Source organism: Bos indicus x Bos taurus, chromosome 7 (genome assembly GCF_003369695.1).
Source record: "Bos indicus x Bos taurus breed Angus x Brahman F1 hybrid chromosome 7, Bos_hybrid_MaternalHap_v2.0, whole genome shotgun sequence".
Classification (NCBI taxonomy): domain Eukaryota; kingdom Metazoa; phylum Chordata; class Mammalia; order Artiodactyla; family Bovidae; genus Bos; species Bos indicus x Bos taurus.
In genome coordinates, this window is record NC_040082.1 from 752,491 (window position 1) to 763,791 (window position 11,301).

An 11,301-nucleotide genomic window follows, 5' to 3' on the forward strand; every position below is an offset into this window, starting at 1 on the left:
AATTCAGTTTCTTTCTGGTTTAAAAATCTCCTGGAGACCTCACCATTGCTCTCTGTGTAAAAGGCATTCTTCAGGGCATTTAATACCTTCCAGGATCTGGCCCCAAAGTTCTGAGTACTTTTCTATTATTCCTTATAAGGCATCACCAGCTCAACGGACATGAGTTTGAGTAAACTCCGGGAGTTGGTGATGGACAGGGAAGCCTGGTGGGCTGCAGTCCATGGGGTTGCAGAGAGTCAGACACAACTGAGCGACCAACACTTTCACTTTTCACTTTCATGGCTTAGAGAGACCTATGGAGAAATGTGTCTTGAGGGTTATTACACTGATTTCCCCACCTCTTCACCCCATGCTCTTAACACAAAGTCTAGTCCAGTGCTTGGGCCATGATAGGTATTCAGCTTGTGTCTATTGGTTTATTGAATGCTTGAGATTGATTTTGGAGGAGAGCATTTTCTTTTAAAGCTAGAGCTGACCATGCTGTTAGCCTGTAGAGTCAGCGGCTTCACCCAGGGCTGCAGCAACCTACCCATGGATTGCAAGGACGCTTAACACTCTCTGACTTTCCAAGTCAGATCCCAGGCTGCCAGCTTGGCTCTACAACTCAGCACTCTTATCTGTAAAGAATTCGTCACACATGTGATTTAGCCCGGCTTTTCCCTTGAAAGCTGTTTCTGATAATGACTTACACCTGTTTATTCCGAATGGAAGCATTGGAGAGGAGACCAGTGTGTGACTGATCCCAGACGCTGCAGTCATTTCTGGGTGGCCCTGGGTGCAGCCGCAGAGACCGGGGTGGCTGGGTCTCATCAGCCGGCTCAGTGAGAGAGCATGCTTGCTTGGTGGAGTTTCCAGCAGTGAAGGTTTGAGGGTAAGGAAAAGTAAGATATTATTTTTGGCTTGAGTGCTCACCTTTAAAATCATATGAAGATCGTACCCTGAGTTTCCAAAGTCATTCACCTGTTTTCCCTGCAATAACTGGAAAAGCAGAATGCGCTGTCACACACACATGAACATGTTCATTTCTTGATTTAAAATTATAAATACATTCATTGTAGAAGATTCAAATAAAGATTAGAATAGTGTCCAAAATATACTGAACACAGTGGAGACTTTCCCTCTCATGCCCAGCTTCTTTCCTAACTGGTAACTACACTTCCAAGTTTGCTGGTCATCTCTCCAGTCCATTTTACACACATATCTACATCTTCCTTTGTGATTTTATTCTAATATATATTGTACGTTATATATATATATATATATATATATATATATAATCAGGATTTAATTTGAGCTTAAAGTTCAAAAATAAGTTAACCACTTAAGCATTTGCTTTCATCAAATAGTAAAATGTCCAAGACTGCCAGGAAGTCTGCAGTGCTGTGAGGGGCCCAGGCTTTTTCTGTCTTTCTAATTCTATCCTTATTTGTTGCTTTTGCCCACGTACTTTTTACCTCAAGACTTCAGAATAGTTGCTACATAGCATTTCCCCACATTCCATATGGAAGGAGGGAAAAGGGCAAAGAGCAATGACTTTTCTTTGGGAGTGTCCCCTGGGAAACCGCTGCATGAGTGGAGCTCGTGAACCACAGCTGGCATCACCTCTTAGCACCTGAGAGGTGGCCCAATTTTGCCCCACTGGAAGCCAAGTCCCATCAGGAGGTAACAGCCAGAATGTGAGTCAGCTCCTTGTCTCTACTTTTACATAAGCTGATATCAATAGTTTGTTTCCCAATTCTTGTTCTTTCTGATCCAGCTTCTTTCCTTTTGAGGTAGTAGAATTTATTTTACTCTTTTATTTTGAAATAATTATAGGTTCAAAGGTGTTTCTAATATACCCTTGACCCAGTCCTCCCCAGTGGTTCCGTCTTTCATAATTACAATGGAAAAACCAACAATTTGGCATTGGCACAGTATATGTGTACAGAGGTAGCAGATTTTTGTTTTCCTTACTGTCTTCTTAAATGTTTCTTGTAAGATTCACATTTCTTGCTGTGATTAATCCCCAGATTTGGCTGACATTATGTAGAAGCCACAGTACTTCCACATGTGTTCTGTGCCAATCTTTCTTGGGCACAAACTTTCCAAGATAAACATGTCTCCAACATCAGGAATCCTTTCTATGTAAATATTGGTGAGACAGTTACACATGTACAGTGCATATAGAAAATGCGGTTTGCTTAGGAAAGTCTCAAAATATTTGGTAACCTTGAATGCATTTTTGCCTTTTTTAATTTTTATTTTATATTGGTGTGTAGTTAATTAACAATGCTGTATTAGTTTTGGATGTACAGCAAACTAATTAAGTTATATGTATACATGTATCTATTCTTTTCAAATTATTTTCCCATTTAGGTTATTACAGAATATTGAGCAGACTTCCCTGTGCTACATGGTAGATGATTGTTGGCTATCTGTTTTAAATATAGCAACATGTACATCAATTCCAAACTCCCAATCTCTTACCCTACTTCCCCTCTGGTCATCATTAGTTCTTTCTCTACGTCTGTGAGTCTGTTTCAAATACGTTCATTTGTACCATTTTTTTTAAGATTCCAGATATAAGCAATATCATATGATACTGGCCTTTCTCTGTCTGACTTACTTCACTTAGTATGATAATCTCCATATACAATATCAGATCAGATCAGATCAGTTGCTAAGTCGTGTCCGACTCTTTGTGACCCCATGAATCACAGTACGCCAGGCCTCCCTGTCCATCACCAACTCCCGGAGTTCACTCAGATTCACGTCCATCGAGTCAGTGATGCCATCCAGCCATCTCATCCTCTGTCATCCCCTTCTCCTCTTGCCCCCAATCCCTCCCAGCATCAGAGTCTTTTCCAATGAGTCAACTCTTCCCATGAGGTGGCCAAAGTACTGGAGTTTCAGCTTTAGCATCATTCCTTCCAAAGAAATCCCAGGGCTGATCTCCTTCAGAATGGACTGGTTGAATCTCCTTGCAGTCCAAGGGGCTCTCAAGAGTCTTCTCCAACATAGCAGTTCAAAAGCACCAATTCTTCAGCACTCAGCCTTCTTCACAGTCCAACTCTCACATCCATACATGACCACAGGAAAAACCATAGCCTTGACTAGACGAACCTTTGTTAGCAAAGTAATGTCTCTGCTTTTGAATATGCTATCTAGCTTGGTCATAACTTTCCTTCCAAGGAGTAAGCGTCTTTTAATTTCATGGCAGCAGTCACCATCTGCAGTGATTTTGGAGCCCAGAAAAATACAGTCTGACACTGTTTCCACTGTTTCCCCATCTATTTCCCATGAAGTGATGGGACCAGATGCCATGATCTTCGTTTTCTGAATGTTGAGCTTTAAGCCAACTTTTTCACTCTCCACTTTCACTTTCATCAAGAGGCTTTTGAGTTCCTCTTCACTTTCTGCCATAAGGGTGGTGTCATCTGCATATCTGAGGTTATTGATATTTCTCCTGGCAATCTTGATTCCAGTTTGTGTTTCTTCCAGTCCAGTGTTTCTCATGATGTACTCTGCGTATAAGTTAAATAAACAGGGTGACAATATAGAGCCTTGATGAACTCCTTTTCCTATTTGGAACCAGTCTGTTGTTCCATGTCCAGTTCTAACTGTTGCTTCCTGACCTGCATACAAATTTCTCAAGAGGCAGATCAGGTGGTCTGGTATTCCCAACTCTTTCAGAATTTTCCAGTTTATTGTGATCCACACAGTCAAAGGCTTTGGTATAGTTAATAAAGCAGAAATAGATGTTTTTCTGGAACTCTCTCTCATTTTATTTTCAACATAATTATGAACATAAAATGAGAAAATGGATATAAAGATACCTTGTTAACTGCAAAGCATTCCACAATGCTTTGTAAACACAGTAAAGTAAATAAAATAACATTACCATATTTCTCATTTTATTTTCATAATTATGTTGAAAAGGAAATATTGTTTTTCCTCCTTAACAAATGTAAAACCATGGTGGCTTCAGTTCAGCTCAGTTCAGTCGCTCAGCCGTGTCCGACTCTCGGCGACCCCATGGACCACAGCACGCCAGGCCTCCCTGTCCATCACTGAATCCCAGAATTTACTCATGGTGGCTTAGAGACAATAAAGAAAATGAATGGAATGGGGGAGAAGATGTTTAATTCTATGATAATTTTGCCCAATCCCCAATTTACTAATTTACCAATTCTACTTTTATCTGAATATAAGCAATCTGATTAAGAACTGGGGTGTGGTTTAAGTGTGAGTCCCAACACGAAGGTGCCTGTCCGCACACCAAGAAGGGGGCCCTGGACAGAGAGCTCTGACTACAGCCCAGCCGTGCGGGCAGCCTGTTCGCAGACCTCCAGCCTCCTGAACCGTGTCCTTGTTTACACTACCCATTCTATGATACGTTGTTATCGCAGTCCAACCTAACTACAACAACCTCTGAGGTTTGGGGATAGTTGCCTCCAAATTACTATAAAGCCCAATGGAAAGCTCATGGACTCGCCTACTTTCTGATGTCTATGATAGTCACAATTCTAAATATTCTTGGTTCGGGGGCCACAGAAGAGAAGAGAGATAGGCATCATGAGACCAGAGCCCCTGACTGATACCGTGACGCTACTTGAAAGACCCTAACCCTAGTTTTTTCAGGTATAGTTGATTTACAGTATTGTGTCAATTTCTTTTATATGTGACACATATACACTTTTAACACTGTGTATTACGTAGATAACTGGTGATAGTGTACTATATAGTCCAGGGAACGCTGCTCAGCACACTGTGGTGACCTGATGGGAAGGAAGTCCGAAAGGGTGGAGATCAGATCAGATCAGTCGCTCAGTCACGTCCGACTCTTTGTGATCCCATGAATCGCAGCACACCAGGCCTCCCTGTCCATCACCAACTCCTGCAGTTCACTCAGACTCATGTCCATCAAGTCAGTGATGCCATCCAGCCATCTCATCCTCTGTCATCCCCTTCTTCTCCTGCCCCCAATCCCTCCCAGCATCAGAGTCTTTTCCAATGAGTCAAGTCTTCGCATGAGGTGGCCAGAGTACTGAAGTTTCAGCTTTAGCATCATTCCTTCCAAAGAAATCCCAGGGCTGATCTCCTTCAGAATGGACTGGTTGGATTTCCTTGCAGTCCAAGGGACTCTCAAGAGTCTTCTCCAACACCACAGTTCAAAAGCATCAATTCTTTGGCACTCAGCCTTCTTCACAGTCCAACTCTCACATCCATACATGACCACAGGAAAAACCGTAACAGGCAAATTTGGCCTTGGAATATGGAATGAAGCAGGGCAAAGACTGATAGAATTTTGCCAAGAAAATGCACTGGTCATAACAAACACCCTCTTCCAACAACACAAGAGAAGACTCTATACATGGACATCACCAGATGGTCAGCACCAAAATCAGATTGATTATATTCTTTGCAGCCAAAGATGGAGAAGCTCTATACAGTCAGCAAAAATAAGACCAGGAGCTGACTGTGGCTCAGACCATGAACTCCTTATTGCCAAATTCAGACTGAAATTGAAGAAAGTAGGGAAAACCACTAGACCATTCAGGTATGACCTAAATCAAATCCCTTATGATTATACAGTGGAAGTGAGAAATAGATTTCGGGGCCTAGATCTGATAGATAGAATGCATGATGAACTATGGAATGAGGTTCATGACATTGTACAGGAAACAGGGATCAAGACCATCTCCATGGAAAAGAAATGCAAAAAAGCAAAATGGCTGTCTGGGGAGGCCTTACAAATAGCTGTGAAACGAAGAGAAGCAAAAAGCAAAGGAGAAAAGGAAAGATATAAACATCTGAATGCAGAGTTCCAAAGAATAGCAAGAACAGATAAGAAAGCCTTCTTCAGCGATCAATGCAAAGAAATAGAGGGAAACAACAGAATGGGAAAGACTAGGAATCTCTTCAAGAAAATTAGAGATACCAAAGGAACATTTCATGCAAAGGTGAGCTCGATAAAGGACAGAAATGGTATGGACCTAACAGAAGAAGAAGATATTGAGAAGAGATGGCAAGAATACACAGAAGAACTGTACAAAAAAGATCTTCACGACCCAGATAATCATGATGGTGTGATCACTGACCTAGAGCCAGACATCCTGGAATGTGAAGTCAAGTGGGCCTTAGGAAGCATCACTATGAACAAAGCTAGTGGAGGTGATGGAATTCTAGTTGAGCTCTTCCAAATCCTGAAAGATGATGCTGTGAAAGTGCTACACTCAATATGCCAGCAAATTTGGAAAACTCAGCAGTGGCCACAGGACTGGAAAAAGTCAGTTTTCATTCCAATCCCAAAGAAAGGCAATGCCAAAGAATGCTCAAACTACTGCACAATTGCACTCATCTCACACACTGGTAAAGTAATGCTCAAAATTCTCCAAGCCAGGCTTCAGCAATATGTGAACCGTGAACTTCCAGATGTTCAAGCTGGTTTTAGAAAAGGCAGAGGAACCAGAGATCAAATTGCCAACATCCGCTGGATCATAGAAAAAGCAAGAGAGTTCCAGAAAAACATCTATTTCTGCTTTATTTACTATGCCAAAGGATGGAGATATACATGTGCAAATGGCTGATCCATTCTGCTGTACAGTAGAAACTAACAACATTGTAAAGCAAATATACTCCAATAAAAATTAATTTTTTTAAACTTATACTGATTCAGTTCTATGTATATATATTCTACTTCATGTTTCCTATTGTGGTTTATTACAGGATATTGAACATAGTTCTCTGTGCTATACAGCAGGACCTTGTTGTGTATCCGTTCTGTATATGATAGCTTGCATCTGCTAATTCCAAACTCCCAACCCATCCCTTGCCCCCTTGGAAACCACAGATCTGTTCTATATGTCTGTCAACACATTTTTAATATTCTATTATATTGGACAAGGAGTTATACTTAGGATTTTAGGGAAACAAAAACTGAAGAAAATGACTATGCCACTAAATTGTTGGCCTTATGCCTTGGCCTTTTTTTTAATGCCTTAATCATTTCACATTTAAGTTCCTTCATTTGTAAAATATAGATAATAACAGTATCTATTCCATGGAATCTTTGTAAGGACCAAGTTATTTCTACACTAAGGCATGTAGAACAATACCCAGTACTTAATTATATGTATTAGCTGTTATTAATAATGATCGTTATATCTTCTTTGGATAATGTGACATATCAACAATTAAAATATCAAATAAATTACCTCAGAAATTTAGAAAGCAGTAGAAATATGGATATTGTCAAATATTTAAGAATAAATCCTAGGTGTTGTGAGGCTTGAAACTTACACAAGCCTCAGAAAGAGGCACTCTTCATAAGAAAATAAATACAAATTTACAATTATAAAATTAGGAATGAAGGATGCTTACATTAGCACAACTCAGAAAGTTAAAACATAGATATGTGCCTCAGCAGGTGAGTTGTTAAAAAAAAATAGTGGGACATTCATACAATAGAATACCAAAAAGTCATTTGTAATAATGAGGTTTGCACTAACATGGGAAGGGCTGAATATTAAGTGAGAAAAGCAAGGTGCATTTTAGCGGGTATGCTAAGTGGTCTAGCCAACATTCATTGCTTCAATTTTGCTTACTAAGAGATCTTAGTATTCCTTAGTTGGGAGGCAATGTGCAATTTTTCTTTAAGGAAAGTTAGACAAATACCACAGATAGGCCAAGCAAAATCACAGGTAGATGTTTGGGTGGAAAACTGACATACCTTTCGCTGGAAAACACCTTTCTTTCTAGAAAGGGCAAAGAAAGTTGATTCTCTTGAGTTGTGCCTGTTTCCACATGTTTCGTCTTTCTGTGATCATCCTGAGGTCAGTGAACAGGACAAGAGGGGTCAAGTAAACTAGACGGAGGGGAGGACACCTCACAGCTTGTTCCTAAGGATTCAGGAAGGGCAAGTTCATACTAAGGGAAGGACACCTCCCAGATCGTTATCATGGATTCAGGAGGGGCAAGTTCATGTTAACAGAGTTCTGTGTCACAGACTGGAAGTAAGACCTTTATATTCCTATTGCACGAAAATTTTTTTCCATCTGTGACTTAAAAAACATTTTGTCATCTATTCTTGTTACTCTCTATTCTCTCCCCATGGAAACTGTAGAAAGGAAGAAAGTGAAGTCGCTTAGTCATGTCTGACTCTTTGCGACCCCATGGACTGTAGCCTACCAGGTTCCTCCATCCAAGGGATTATCCAGGCAAGAGTACTGGAGTGGGTTGCCATTTCCTTCTCCAGAGGACCTTCCCAACCCAGGGATTGAACCTGGGTCTCCGGCATTGTAGGCAGACGCTTAACCATCTGAGCCACCAGGGGAGTCTATGGAAACTGTAAGCTGCTTTCAAAAAAATTTTTTTTTCAAGACGAGTGCTTTAATCTTTCCAGTTAACATCATTTGTATCAGTAAGTATAATATTTTTAGATCACACATTAGTCAGTAAAGATTTATTTTTTTGAGGGTCTGAGTAAGAACAGGAAGACAGGAAATATAGAATGTCAGACTTCACACTTGAATTAAAACTTAAAATTATTTCCTTCTTTGCAGCAAAACTATACTACAGACTTATGTGTTTTAGCTTTAATCCCATGACTCATCGTGGATTGGATTGGGACTTTGTGAAAAAGAAAATCTTGCTACATTCAGAGTGCTTATGCCCTGATAATTCTTTTCCATATCATTGGATGCAAACATATTTCCTCTTGTAATGTCACTGAAGCCAGGAACACTTGTGCTCAAGGCATGTTCTTCCAGCCGTTCAGAGCACCTTGATGAGCTTCTGGAAGTACTTTCATTGGAGGCTGTGCCGCGTGGTTATCTGAGCATCAAAAAAGGAAATAGCTCTGCAAGGGTTCCCACGTTGACCAGTACACCAGATTCAATGAACACATTCATCAACAGATCATCAGAATAGATAACAAATCAGATACTTTCAATATCCAGCCCTTTGGCAGCTGCTGTAGTAGCTGCGAGAACTGGGCACTTTCCACAATGAAAATCCCCAAGTTTGCTCTCTCTGTTCCAGACCACCGTGAATATGTATGGTTGCTGCTTTTTCCTGGCAAAGAAAAGTTACAGTAAAATCTTCTTTCTTCTCAGTCTCAACAAAAGCCATAGTTTTTGTTTGTTTGTTTTTAATCACCTATGTTTTACAGAATTTCTACAGGTTTTTCTTATTTTGAGTACTAGCCAGCTGGGAGAATGGTCTCTTGCTCTACTTGCTTATCCAACAGCCACAAACAAATAGTTTAACTTCTAAAACCCCTCAGCCAAGCTTTGAATTTCCTCTGGGAAAACTGCACTGAACATAAGGGTTTGATGTTCATTCAGTTGCTGGGCAGGAAATTAGATTTTTATTTCTGGTCCAGAATCCATATCCAGCATGCAGTCAGCTTCATCGAAAATTAAATATTTAAGTTCTCTGAGACCGGTGTTTTCTTTATCTATGATATCTGTTAGTCTTCTAGAAGTAGCACATAATAATCTCAGCCTTGTAATGTCTGAGAGAGGGGCCACCATTCATGATTCAGGCACTCTGTTAGACAACCGACAGACTTTTTTTGCTTTTATTCTTTGCTTTTATAGGGAGTACTTTTTCACTTTACATACAACGAAACAGAGGCCTGGAGAGGTTAGATAATTTATCTTCTAAGTAGCAGAAGCAGGAACCATCTGGGACTTTATGGACAATGCTAATCTGAGAACTAGAAATGCTAACAGGAATCTTTATAAAATTGGTCTGCATTTTGAAGCATTCCTGTCTCTTGTGCCAAAGAGAGGTTGCCCCAACCTTCCTATGAAGTGAAAAGAGAAACACTGTGCTCTCCTGTTTCTGTAGTTAGGATGGGCTTTAGTTAAACCCAAAGGCAGGCAAAGTAGGACTCAGGGCCTTCTCCATCTCCGCACTTGGCGGCCTCTGCTTAGCACCATCCATGTGGTCACCCGGAACCTGAGTCTGGGCCAGCTTCCAGAATTAACTCCACTTCCCTTGTCTTAGCTGTTGGTCCTGGAGGGAAGGTAATCACAGAAGAGCATTGTCATGAGGAAGTTTAGTTCATAGAATTTGGAAACAAACAGACTGGGTTTGAAAAACAGGTCCTCCACTTCTTAGTTCTGTCACTTTGGATAATGCAAGTACTCATTCCAAAAATTTGGAATATGGAAAGTTCCTCACATGGTTGTATAAGCATTAGAGATGATGTAGATGAATGATGAGGCTCACAGTAGGTACCATTAAGATATGGCTGCTACTCACAGTTGATAGCAGAAGTTTGGGTAGATATGAAACCAAGGAAAGAAGAGAAGGGAAAAACAAGGGAGAAAGGGAAAGGTACTCCAAACGGAATGCAGAGTTCCAGAGAACAGCAAGGAGAGGCAAGAAGGTCTTCTTCTATGAACAGTAAAAAGAAATAGAGGAAAACAACAGAGACCTCTTCAAGAAAAATGGAAATATCAAAGGAATATTTCATCCAAAGATGGGCACAATAAAGGGAAGAAATGGTAAAGACCTAATAGAAGCAAAAGAGATTAAGAAGAGATAAAAAGAATACACAGAATAACTGGATGAAAAAGATCTTAATGACCTGGATAACTAAGATGGTGTAGTCTCTCACTCAGAGCCAGACATCCTGGAGTGTGAAGTCAAGTGGGCCTTAGGAAGTGCTGCTGCCAATAAAGCTAGTGGAGGTGATGGAATTCCAGCAGAACTATTTAAAATCTTAAAAGATGATGCTATTGAAGTGTTGCACTCAATTTGTCAGCAAATTTGGAAAACTCAGCAGTGGCCATAGGACTGGAAAAGGTCAATCCTCAACCCAGTTCCCAAGAAAGGTGGTACTAAAGAATGTTCAAACTACCAGACAATAGCACTCCTCTCCCATGCTAGTAAGGTTATGCTCAAAATTCTCCAAGCTAGAGATCAAATTGCCACCATTTTCTGGATCATAAAGAAATTAAAGGAATTCCAGCAAAACATCTACCTCTGTTTAATTGACTACGCTAAATCCTTTGACTGTGTGGATCATGATAAAATGTGGAAAACTATTAGAGAGATGGGAATACCAGACCACCTTACCTGTCTCCTGAGAAAGCTGAATACAGGTCCAGTATCAACAGTTAGAACTCTGTATGGAACAACTGACTGGTTCAGGATTGAGAAAGGAGTATGACAAGGCTGTTTATTATCATACTGTTTATTTAATTTATAGGCAGACCACATCATGCAAAATGCTGGGCTGGATGAGTTACAAGCTGGAATCAAGATTGCTGGGAGAAATATTAACAACCTCAGATATGTGGATGATAC

At 40.4% G+C, this 11,301-nt stretch overlaps 1 pseudogene; it reads right to left on the bottom strand.

The window, feature by feature from the left end:
* Window positions 1-8,576: 8,576 nt before the first annotated feature.
* On the bottom strand, window positions 8,577-9,515 carry LOC113896685 (annotated as a pseudogene).
* Window positions 9,516-11,301: the final 1,786 nt, after the last annotated feature.